The sequence below is a fragment of the Micromys minutus genome, assembly GCF_963924665.1.
Source record: "Micromys minutus genome assembly, chromosome: 23".
Lineage (NCBI taxonomy): Eukaryota > Metazoa > Chordata > Mammalia > Rodentia > Muridae > Micromys > Micromys minutus.
The window spans coordinates 37,192,560-37,206,106 of record NC_137958.1 but is presented as its reverse complement, the minus strand read 5'-3'; the positions used below and the strand labels follow the sequence as shown (position 1 = coordinate 37,206,106).

General features: G+C 36.5%; 1 protein-coding gene across 1 annotated transcript in view; it reads left to right on the top strand.

The window, feature by feature from the left end:
• Window positions 1–13,547, top strand: part of THSD7A (thrombospondin type 1 domain containing 7A) — a gene marked incomplete at both ends in the record, with an annotated part of 363,343 nt that overhangs the window by 155,954 nt on the left and 193,842 nt on the right. The gene's annotated exons all lie outside the window — the stretch shown is intronic.

The window sequence follows — 13,547 nt, the reverse complement described above, 5'->3', positions numbered from 1 at the left end:
CACATTTTATAAAACAAAGTAACTCTCTGCAGAGAAGCAAACAGGAAGCAGGGGGAGGTAAGTTGGTAGAAGGTATTTAACCAGGAGTGGCCTAGCTTTGAAAATGTAATTAATTGGCAGCAATTCCTGGATGGAAATCATTTGGCAGATTATCTTCTGGTACCTGGTGACTACACTCTGAGAGGCTACCTCATGTGTGAATCATCTGTTGCGAAAATAGTATTAATTCAGGATTGTAGGAAGGATATGATGTTCTCTGGACTGGCTTAATTTTGCTCTCAGATAAACCAGACTTTGTGGGTGTGGCTTATCTGAATCATTTGCATAATTGCCCTTTTTGAAACACTTACAAAGGCATGATTTGGACGGATCCTAAGAGATTATAGCATCATCACTCAGAATTTTTTATCCGATTTATTGTGGCAGTGACGTTGGGTGTGCCATCTCCTTAAGCACTCAGCCTGTTCTCTTGATTAAAACCATAAGATAAATGTCACCGATGCCTCAACCCATATGCCTTTTTGGAGCAGCTGGAAGACTGTTTCTTCTTGCCCCTGGAAATCTTGTAAAGATTACAATTTGTTGTTTACTTTGGAGGTTGGAAACCTAATAGATTGTGTGCCATGCCTGCTGCTTTCTCAAATAACCCACTGGCTTGTTCTATTTTGTTTCCACACCATCTTTCCTTCTCCTGTTCTTGCTCATTGACAGGGTCACTGTGGATATTCAGATATAACTGAGAACCTTTCTGGAAGAGGTTATAGCTTAAGTGAATGAATGAATAAAAAGGCACAATCCATTCATCAAAGATAAAACCTTTATCTCGTAATACTATTGTTCTGGCCGACTCTTATTTTAGTCCATCATTTTATGGTAGCCTTGGGCTGTGCTGGGCAACCACTCTACCACTGATCTACCTGCAGTTGTACTTGCTGTTTTGAGCCTACTTGCCACTCTCCCCCGCTCCCTTTAATCCACACATTGAATTTCTTATGCACAGTAATTCACATTACCCCTTCACAGCATCTTCCCAATCTTGCTTGCTTTGCTGATAGTGTCCATCTTCCTGGCCTCTATTCACCAGGTTCATTTACTGTATGTGTGTGCGTCGGACCTCCATACTGAAGCATTTCAATCCACCTCCTATTTGGTTCTTTTCTGAGTCTTCGCTCTGATGTCTTCAGTCGTTTCCCCTGGAGTAGTAGTTATTTAGAGGTTTGGCTTCCACTGAGCACTTGAACGAGCCTCGAGGGCAACTTTGAGCTGCTTCATGCTGTCACTGGACTAACATTCAGGAGAGGTTTACGTTAATGTTGACTACTCCGTAAAAGTGTAGTCAGGCTAGTCGCTTCCAATGCATCTAGCCTAATACTCACATCAGTTGTGTGAATTAAGCAAATAGACTTATAATGTGGGGAATGTTGTCAACCACCTGCATCCTCACTTCCATTTTGTTCAGACATTGCACCACTTTGTCAAGGAAGCCAGTATAGTGAAACATGAATTAGTAAAGAACCACAAATCAGGAATTTAATCATTGGATTTAAAATATCTTTCATCTCATTCCTTTTTTTTTTTTTTTTAATTTGGATATAAGAAGTTTAAATAATCATTGAATAAGACTAGCAATAGTTCGTTCCAGTAACTAAAAGAACTTAGCTAAGTAAGGCTAAGAATCTTTGGGAACTTCTCTACAAGCCAATAGAATTTGTCAAAGAATTGTAGCTGAATTGTAAAAGCCTACACCCTGCTTTCAAACTGATGTTGATCAATAGAGCTCAGAACCGTAGCCACAGCTCATCTTTAACGGCAGGAAGAAAGTCTCTCTCCAGTCCTCCCTGATTCTGGAGTGTTGGACAATGGGGTAGTCAGATGTATCAGAGATAAGAAACTTGGACAGCTCTGTGTCTTGCCCCTCCATGTACACTTAACACCTCCACCAATGCCTGAGTTCTCAGTGGCATGAAGGTGTTACAGAAACAGAATGTTTTCCTGATCAGAACTCACTCTGCACACTTAGAGATTAACCATGGGAAAAGCTTTTTAAAGTTGCTCGATCTGTCTTTGGCTAATGCTCAAAGTGGAACCGGCTTCAAATAGACTTTACTAACTCATATGCATATATACACATTAGGCTTATGAATTCTACATCTGCTATCATCTTTAAACCTTCCCTGTCCCATCTACAAGTTACACTTTGAACATTTAAACAAGGGCAAGAGAGAGCAAATCTATCCTTGTAGGAAAATGGGCAATTTACACAGCAGACATGATTGTCAGAAATATTTCTTACATATACTAAGGCTCGTTTTTTGTTTGCTTTTTAAAATGGTTGTTGCCTAGTGTAATCTTGAAACCTGGCGTTATAATTCTTTTCCCAATAAGAGTACAAGGGACTTAATGGCAGGCCAGGACTTAATGGTGGTTGTGAGTCTGAACTGCCCACTTGAGCTGCCCCTTAGAGGCATGTTCTTTGATGAGGGGATGGACCTAATGGCTCCTTGTAAGTCTGGGCGTCTCCTTTTGTTAAGGCAATGGTGCCATAGGGAAGGTTCCTCTTGTGAATAAATGTTAGCAGAGACTTCAGTGGTGATACAAATTTCTTTCTCAGATTCTAACAAGCCTGGTTAGCACACTACTTTTCAGACTGGAGGCTGTACTTTTTAGCTAAATACTGCTCTGTTAACAGTAGTTTCTTAGCTAAATACTACTCTGTATGACTTAATATTTCCTAGGTGAGTTTATAAGCAAACCCTTTATAGCATAATTTTACGACTTTGAGTTTCTCTTGAGCCAGAAGGAATGGCATACAGCAAGGACTGGCATAGTAAAAAGGATTCCTCAAACATCTTTGGGGTTTATTTTAAAACTGTTAAAGGTTAAGCTTGAGCAAAGATACTCACTTACAGCCAGTCAGGCTGTCAAATGTAGTATATGATAATTCTAAGTAGAAATCAATCAATTCACTTGCTTGTTATAAAATCTCCTTCTCCTTAGGAGACTATATATGCCAACGTCATCCTACTGGGATATCCTGGGCACTGGGTATCTGGAAATCTTCATTTTTTAAAATGTATTTGTATTTAAAACAACTGGATGGACATGCCAGATTCTATAAAGTGGTGAAGATTAAAGTTGTGACAATCCATAGGCGAGGCTCTCTATTCTTACAAGAACACACATTTGTTCCTGTGGTTTGAATAGAATCTTGTTTGGGGTAGGAATCCATAGGCTAGTGTGTCAAGCATTTCTCTAGAAAATCCAAACTATGAAAGAACAATGTGACCCACACTTGGAAGGGAAGTCACAGTTCGAACAGGAGCCCAGGACTTTAAAATGATGCTAGGGAGAGGGACAATGGAGGTGGCCAGCTTCAGCCTTCACTGAACTCAGTTCTAATCCAACAGTTCTCCAGGAGCTGCTTCACTCCAGAATGTTGCTTGTTGGAGGGAAGACTCGGCTGCTTATTAAAGGTGTCCGTTCCAGGAATGGCTAGGAAGGGTGCTATAAGTAAAGCAAGACACAGTCAGTGGACGTACTTGGCGACTTTTGAAAATACCTTCCACTTAAATACACTCTGTTTTGTCACATTTTCTAACAAAGGCAATTAGTTGTAATTACAAGCCCATTGGAGACATTGCCAAGAGCTTTGGAAAATTCAGCCCGTGAGATTCCTGAGGGAATACGAATGAATTTGGGTTTGGAAAGGATTTGGGGTGGTTAAATCCAAAGAAGTGGCTCTAGCTAGCATTGGGAAAATTGTATAATGCAAACACACGTGAACAAATAAAAACCAGAATAATATAGTAGCATTTAGAAATAATGGCAGGCTGACCTATAAGTCTCTGGTTTCTATTATTAATTTTATTCTTGTTTATATCTCTAGAAAATAAGCCACTGCATACCAGATGTCAGGGAATAATGATTCTTACGTGGTTATTATTATTTTTGTATTATTATTATTATTATTATTATTATTATTATTATTATTATTATTATTATTATTATTATTATTTTGTAGTTCAGTTGTTAACCATCTCTTGAACCCTCCCACAGTTCCTCTTCCTATTCCTTCTTCCCCATGTCTCAAAGACCATTCCCTCCTCCAGGCCTTCCCATTCCCTCAGGTCTCATTTTTTTTTTTAAGTCAGAAATGTTGTAACACAACCTCTGCTATATTTGTTAATCAGAAAGTTATATTGGTGTTCAACAAAATCAATGTCTTTATATTTGACTCTTAATTTTACCTTAAAGTATCAGTTATTAACAGATCCAGTATTTGCTTTTAAAATAGCTTTCTTAAGTTAGGATATGAAACTTTAATATAAAATGTGGAGGGTGCTGAATGCCTGTAATCCCAGCCCTCAGGAAGCAGATAGGCTGTGAGTTTGAGGCTAGCCTGGTATATGCAGTGAATTCAAGATAGCAAAGACTATATAGAGAGACCCTATCTCAAATAAGCAAACAAACTACATAAATTAATTTTAACTAGTAAACATGAATAGAAAGCTGTAGGCTTGAAAGCAGTGTGTGAATTCATCCAAACAACTAGAGGGCTTAAAATAATAGATGACTGGATAAGCAACTAAAAAATACAAACAAACAAAAAATAACAAATAAAACAAACAGAAAGTTGGTGAGATAACTCAGCAAGTAAAGGTGTTTCTGGCCAAGCTTGGCCAGCTAAGTTTGATCCCCAGAACACAGCTAAAGGAGGAAGGAAATAAAAGGATTTATCTCAGCTGTCCTCAGCCTTCCATAAGCAGGCTGTTACAGTCACATACTGTCATTCTCTCTTGACCCCTACCCAGTCTTCCCTGTGTGTGTACATACACAATAATAGAAAGAAATTTTCTAAAAAAAAATAGAGAAATGAAATGTTATAAAAGCATGAACAGACCCGTTGCCTCAAATGAATAGAGTTTAATACAGTGATAAACAAACCATGTACATTTTCTGGAATGGAGTAGTGTTTCTATAAAACTGTTCACAGGGGATGGGAAAGAGTGCGAGACAATTTCTAAAAGCCTTCCAAATCTTGTGATTCCCAATGAGCCTTCAAAAAATGTGTAATATCTTAGATATAAAACCTGTGTTTATCTACTTAGAAGAAATCTCATTGGTTTTCAGCATGAGCTACAGATGAGTCTATCCTGAAGCAGGGTACATTTCAAAGCAGTGAGTATGGAGTCCCCACCCAACCATCTTGGCTGTGCCTGTGAGCTTTCACTCACAGGATGCACCGTCACTGATGAGCTACTGAGACCCTTTCCCACACTATAACATCGAGACCTGATGAAATTGCAAATTTAATTCTACCCTGACCAAAAAGAAGGGAGAAAATTACCTGCTATTTAAGGCAGCATTGACTCCTGTTAGGTTATTCAGAATCCATTTATAAAATGACTATTTCTCGTGAATACTTAACAGGCTTTTAGATTTTGCATTTTTCCAATGGTATCTGGTGTTGACAAGCCTGTCAGATAGTCCTCTGCACATCTTGTAAGCATGCCCTGTATTCCTGTTGATTATTCTGAGCAATAGTCACTGTGCCTATTTCTTCTTCTTTGAGAGTAGATAGCTCACAAGAAAGCCAGACTCCTCTCAGAAGGTAAGTACTATTAGAAAGGCTATGGCAGAGTTAGGAAAGGTCCTCCAGGCATCCTCACTAGCTTCTTTCTGTGTGTAAGGGTTGTGAGCAGAATATTTAGGAGGCTCCTAGTCCTCTTCTTTCTCAGATTCTACCAAAGGAAGGGGTGATAGTATTCCAGAAAATAAAATGAGAAAAAAGCTGGGATTCAGCAGTGGCCAGATTTCTCTAACAAAGGCAAAGCTCTCCATGGCTCTTGGTCCATAATTTTGTCAGTGCTCATTTCTAATGGGCTTCATTATCACTAGGCAAATTCTCTTCTGTAAATAATAACTTTATTAAACTTTTCAAATACATAAATATAAGCCTGAAACTTGTTTTCTGATGCTCTACTAAGTGACTGCTACATGTAAGAGTAAAATGGCCAAACCACAAAACGAACTCTGGCGCGCATCAGAAAAACTAAGCAAAATTCAATTCTAGGATACTGTTTTCATTATAAGGAATCTTCCCCTAAAGAACCAACAATACGTTGAGATGCCAATGAAAAGAGCATGCTGGCACAAAACAAACAGGGGAGTAGTGAGCTCTTCATGAAAGGAAGTCAATAAGACCCAGAATCCATTCCAAAGGGATGCTATTTTTAATGCTGAGTAGGTTGCACAGATCTGAGGGGGTGATGCAGAAAGAAATTGAAAACAGAAATAACAACAGCTCTGGTATCTGGAGGCCAATGTCAGCTCATCGTGTAGTACTGTCAGGTCCACAGGCTGCTCACATGTCAGGCTAGGTAGAAGTGACCAGAAGAGTTAGCACCTGCTGAAACCTATAGAGCTCGAGAACAAAGCTTAAATGTTTGGATTTTATATCCCCTGAATACAAACATCTCTAAATCATTTAGTAAGGAGGTGTAAGCATGTTCAAAGGTGAGTGTGTGTATGCATGCATGTGTGTGTGTGTTATTTATTGATATAATATAAACAGGATGCTATAAAAGTATGTTGTATGTATAAAAATAAGAATAATTAAGCTTTAATGCAAAGAGATTAGAAAATAATAGCTTGAAATCATTACTTTGCATTTGACAGGGTATTTTTACTGTGTGTAAAAAATTCAAATACATTTACACACATGTACTTGTATGTGACTATAAGCATTCACATTTGTGCATGCATGTGGAAGTTAGGAGATCAACCTCAGGTGCTCTTCCTCGAGTATTGTCACCTTGAATTATGAGACAGAACGTCTCATTGAGCTAGAGCTTGCTAATTAAGCTAAAATAGCTGGCCACATGCTCTGAGGATCCATCTGTCTCTTCTTTCCCAACACCATGTTAACAAATGTGCAATGCTATGCCCACTGTTTTCAGATGGGTTCTTGGGATAAATCTAAGGCCCAATTGGTTGAGGAGCGAGAATTAAACCAAATTGTATCTCCCTGATGCTTTACTTGGTTTGTAGGTCAAACCATTATAGTGATTTTTAATTTAGTGTGTGTGTGTGTGTGTGTGTGTGTGTGTGTGTGTGTGTGTATGTGTGTGTGTGTGGTGCAGTTACTAAGCAAGTTTGTTATAATACGACATGTTTCATTTCATGAACTGCAGCCATTAAAAATAAACCCAATATCGTGTCCCATGACAAATAACTGTTTTGTATCTGACTAGATTAGCTCTTTTTCACCTTTTTTTAAAAAAAAAGTTGCTCCATAGATGTATTGTTGGTCTCCATTGTCTTACCATTTGCCTGTTCCCAGACTGTAATAGTAAGAAATAAGTAGAGCATATATTTCTCTATAATTAATTAGAAAGAAACACATGCCCATTCATGTTTTTTTTTATCCATGGGTGTCTTCATTCATTTTAAATACTAAAGTGCTCAGATGTGGAAAACAAATACTAGAAACATATTGTCCGCTTAAATAGCACTGGATCCAAGATACCTATTTTGATCAAAATTATAAGGCATGGCATCTGCTTTCCTGTGTTCAAGTCATCAGTTAACATAATTTGTCAATTATTATTCATTTCTCTTAAAATATGTGATTGAATTTATAGATAACCACATTTTCCTCTTTTCACTACAATCATTCTATTTCCTTCTATTCTTTTATTTGATATCATTTCTTTAAAAAAATAGAACTAGCAAACAAATGATTAGTGGACACAAACTTCATATATAAGGACATACATGTACATATCTACTTATATGTATTAATGATTATAATTTGTATAGGGCCAGGGAAACTGTTGCTTAGAAGTAAGAAACAATATTTGCCAGCACAGTTTTCACTCAACTAAAATAATGAGTAGTTTGTGTTCAGGTCGAGCAAACACTGACTCCCTGAAATTTAAAGGAGTCTTTCCACTTTTAAAGCTTAAACATTTTGGTAAATCACAAGGCATCAACAGAGAACTATGGTAAATTCTAATTCTGGGAGCTTATGAAACATGTAAAAGAATGTTGTCAAAAGGTCCATTGTATTCAATTAAGAGACTGTAGGCTTATGTTTATTTCATGAGACACTATTTTGAATATATCTCAGATCTCAATATTATGAAGCCTGATGAACACCAAAGCAATTGCTAACATGCTGTTAAAATTAGATTTTCCTGTTAATATTAGGAAATGTACCGTTATTAACATAGTAACTACACACCGGTGTTTTCTTGGTGTTTCCTTATTTAGCTTAATCTTTGCATATTATAACCATCCTTACTTGAGTTTTCTTTTACTTCTGTTTTTACATTTTTAAATTGGTTATATATTCACTTACTTATCATACATTTATTTTTATGTATATGATGTTTCTATGTTAGGACCATCCATGTATGCGGAGGTTGGAGGACTATCGAGGGTGAGTTTTCTCCTTCCACAGAGAATCTATAGGATCTAGTTTGCTTCCAGGTTTTCATGGCCAGTATTTTTACTCATGTAACATCACACCCATCCTGTTTCTACATCTTGACTCTGTTAAGGTAGCTTGTCACAAATGTCACTTGCAGTTGTTAAAGACAAAGTAAGTCTTCTCTCATGAGTGTCTACCTGTAACTCCCTAGCATAGACTATCAAAGTGAACATCTGGGTCGCTTCCCAATTCCAAAGTAAGAGTATATCACAGCCAAAATATTTCTACCTCCCTCAAACTTCTCAGTGTAACTTCCTCTAAGTATTTTTAAATCTAGAAAGGTACAGTTGACATATAAAACCATACACATGTGATATATAGTCATTTACTACATAACAGGGTTTGATAACTATGCTAAAAATATAATGGGGCATAAAAATCCTTACCATCCAGTGATGTTGTGACTGATATAATATAATAACATTGCTTAACTCATGTGTTTATCATGGTGCTGAGGTAAAAAAAAAAAGATGCTGCCAATCATATAAAGGCAATGCAATACAGAATAACAGGTATGAAATAGGCTATACTATCTAGGTTTTTGGAAATGTATTCTGTAATGTCTATAAATGAACTAAATCAACTAAGGCTACTTCTCTCAGGATATGATTATACCCTTAAGAAATATTCAACTGTATATAGTTGGCTGAGTTTAGTGATCAAAATACATTTGTAAAACCATCGAGGCTAAAAATTTTATTTATTACCTCACAATGTTTTGTTTTCGTTTTTTTCTGATCCTTTTTATTGTAACATGGGTTTTGCTAATAATTTTATGTGTCAAGAGTATCTAATATCTATTCTTTTACAAATTTTAAGTATAAAATATAGTGTGGACTGTTCTTGTGTGACAAGGACCCCGGGACAGGACAATTAAACCAATGAAAACTGTAGGGAAGCATTTTAAGCAGTTCATCTATGTTACAGGAAAAGGTGTGGAGTTTCAACAGACTTTTAATTAGGTCAGCGATGTCCATGAATAATCCTTCCCACCCCACACAAACTCAACATGTTTCCTTCCGTTCCTCTCACTCTTACTGGCTTTATTGGTCTCACACAGTTGGTTGTTCTGTTTGAGTCCCTTGCTTGAGGTGGTGCAAGAACAAGTTTCCTATGGGAACCAGCACTCCCTCCAGCAGAGTAGACTCTGATTGAGGTAGTGACCTTGCAGCTCCTTGGCAGTAAAAGTGATCTCACCCATTGTTTTCAATTATTTGCTGGAATTTGGCTAGCGCCACATCAGTAATAATGAGTTTTCCTTTGACAAATAAATCAATACGGGTTTTTAAATGGGAGGAAACATTTCAAAAGGAGGAAAAAAAACCACAATTCCCATAGGATACAGAATTAAATAAATCATTATAAAGCTCTATTTGGATAATCAAATTAAGAGTACACTGGATTACAGGGTTTACTAACAAGTTGCAGTCAAGTTTCACATGTGTTTTTTTTTTTTTTTTTATTTAATTGCCTTTTAAAATTCTTATTCATCCATTGATTTTTATTCACAATTGTTCTTTACTTTTCTGATTTTACATAACTTCATTATGTGATTTTATGTTTGAAAGCTACGTTCTTTTATTTTAATTACAGATGCATGCACAGAGACATTCGGTTCTAAAAGGATGTGATCATGGAAGCATTTCTGAGTAGAACTGACTGGGTTAAGAATGATTTCAGATAAACAAAATGACTGTGCTCTGCTTAGTACAAGAAGCCTCTGTACTGTAGAGTCTTGGAATGCCAACGCAGGCATGCATAGTGTAGTGCTCTGGAATAAACAAAGCAAGTTCTTTCAAAAAGAGACACTGTATGAAGATAGTCATTGAAAAATGAAAACATATCTGTACATTTGTTTCTAATAAATATGGGATGTAGTAAAATGTAACTGAAATTTTTCTCACACAAATATAGAGCTGAAATATTGACTTCAAGTTTTTCACACCCAAATTTAATATCCAGCTTAAGTTTTTTTGAAGATTTACATATACCTCAGTTTTACTTGAAAATGGAATAGAAAAAAAAAACTGACTCTCAGGAAGAAGAATCTCATACCTTCTCCTTTCAAAGGTTATTTGTCATGTACATGTGTGTATTCAATAAATAAAAAATAAACACTCATTATTATCTAATATTTTCTTTGAAAAAGTTAGATTGATTTGAATGACATGCATTTTGATAATCTTCTCCCAGTGATTTATATACTCTGAATCTAGCATATCTTAGGAATATGTATGTAAAACTATGAGTTGAAACAGCAGGTACAACATCATGAATTCAGGTTTCTTTCACTCTGTCTACAAGCGGGAATCATTACCCTTTTGTGCAGTACATATTCTGTGTCACTTTAGAAAGACCGTCTCTTGAGCTTAAAAACTGTACCAGGTTTTCATTTTGCTCATGGGAGTGGATTGGCTATTTAAACTAAGAAAATAGTTACATAATCAAGTCATAACAATAATACATGGTTCCTCACATTATTTAGGAATGTTAAAAAGAGAAATTAGAGCAAGTGGCTCCCTGGTGGTGCTTTTTAAGGCAAACTTTTTTGCTTAGTCTGAGAGTCTAGTGTCCTTTCTCAAAAGTGCTTAGAAAGTAAGACATATTGGACACTAGAGGGATGGTCTGGTGCCACTTGCATAAGGGACAGAACCAGATAACCTAGATTCCAGTAACAGCTCTACCACTCACTTCTGAACTCCCAAATGGAACAGTAGCCCCATGTTGCACAGGCTACAGGATTATTGTTAGAATACAAAATTCTACACATGAAAATGACTGTGAAATTGAAAACTGCTGTGTAAAGCAAATGATAACAAAAGATAGATTTCAAAATAATTAGATGCTAAAGATCAAAGACTGTTGGAAAGAGTAGGAAAGAAGAGAATAACTTAGCTGCTTAGCCTCTCTAAATCTTTCAAATGATCAGAATAATATCCAGAACTATACCAGAACCAGTGTGCATAAAATTAAATTGAATATTTTAATTAGATCTATGTATCTTTAATATGCTTGAATGAGATTAGCAGTGAAGACATAATTTATTATTATATATCTCTGAATGTCAAAAATGTTTTAACAGAAAAAAAACATTTCCAATGTTATGGAGTAATTTCAGTAATGCTCGTTTTTTATTGTTTATTCACTTTACATGCATTCATCATTTTTTTCTACCCAAGTCACAAAATTTCTGATTTTACTCCCACTAGCCAAAAAGGCTGTTTAATGTTTAGAAATATCCAAGATATTATTTAAAATTTAGTATCTTTGTTTCTATTCTATTTTTCATGCAAAAGTCATCCTATCATGGCCAGTATGTTCAAAGGTCATCTTTATGGGGTCTGTGATGTTCAAGAAACCCAATCAATGCATATTGAATGCATACTGGTAGTGGCCAATATTACTGAGAATTTTTATCTTTAACTGAGTTGCTGAACCCAAACCTACAGTTATTATTTATCATTTCTGAATTGCTTCGTCCAAAATTAATTTAGCACTTTAATCACGACATTCTAAATAAACCTGGCTATAAAGAGATTTTTTTTTGTTTATATTATTCCTTGAAATTCCACCTGTTTGAATCTGCCAAATCCTACATAGAGGACTATCTGACTTGTACAAATTTTCAAACCAAGAGAGACTAGCTTACAAAAGAAAGCTAATTGTTGAACATTGATTGCAATTGAAATTCAGAATGTTTGTAGGGAGAAGCTATAGAGGTAGAATAAAATACTTATGCTGCAGAATTACATGTTATTGTTTTACAACACTCTTTTTCCTTTTGGAGAATTTCATAGATGAATCCTCTATTTACATCATGTTTACCACGCTCTCCCCCTCAAGCACATAACCTCTTCTTCAATCATTGTTGGGTAGTATATTCATATGTATATGTGAATGTGTATGTATATGAGTATATATTAGGCAAATTCCTGAAGCCCTTTAGTGTGGCCCTTGTACATGTGTGTTTAGGACTGAGCACTGGGGTCCATCCCATCAGTAAGCTGCTTATTGAGACTATGACTCTCCCTCTCTGGGGCACCATTGACTTGCTCTAGTTCTTCATCTAATGGTGGGGTCTTGCACCAGTGGAAGAAAGGGCATGTCTTCCTGTGTCATTCATTACCCAGCTCACAACATTCAAAGCTGGGTGACAGGACCATCACTTTTCTTCTCTGAGGATGTGCATATCACTTTCCAGCACTGAGAAACCCAGGAAGGTCTAAGCTTACCGGTCTGCACCAGCTTGTTTGTAATTCTCCCAAGGACATATGACAGCCACATTTAAAAGTGCTGGCACTAAAGCTAGGATTAACTAAAAATGCATTTGTTTTACATTGAGTGTCATTCAGCGATGCCAATTTATGCAGTTTACGTAGTGGATCCTACTCAAACAGCTAAAGAATTTTGGTATGAGGTAACTGCTCATATTATCCAGGCACCCAGAGGCTATGGCAGGATAGTAAGCTGATGTCACCCTAAACCACAGAAACAGGGAGAGGGAGAGGGGAGAGAGAGAGAGAGAGAGAGAGAGAGAGAGAGAGAGAGAGAGAGAGAGAGAGAGAGAGAGAGAGAGAGAGAGAGTTCCTGTCTCAAAACAAACTCACTCAAACAAACCTCAGCCAATACAGGTACATTTTTCTTTAAGACCTAAAGAGTTTCATCAAATATGATGACCTATAGAAAAAGGGTATTGTCATTTGTCATTGAAAAGTAATGCCTTAAATTGTGGGACATCTAGAGCCCCTGCTGGGTAGCTCTTTGTATTTGTATCAGTTCCGATCCTCACTTCTAGGATTCAGTTTACTCTAGACTCTGTTTATTGCTACTCTAATTATAAGTTCATTGCCAGACATGCATCTTTACAGATATCCAGAAGGATATATATGTATATGTATATATATATATAATTCCTGCTGTCCAGCAGTGTGTAGACGTGTCTATAAAAAAGAAATGTGAAAAGCCCCCATGCTATGTGATCACTAGGAGAAAACAATAGAATAATTGGCTTAAAATTTTTTCCTATTAGTCATAATCAGCAAAATATAATTAA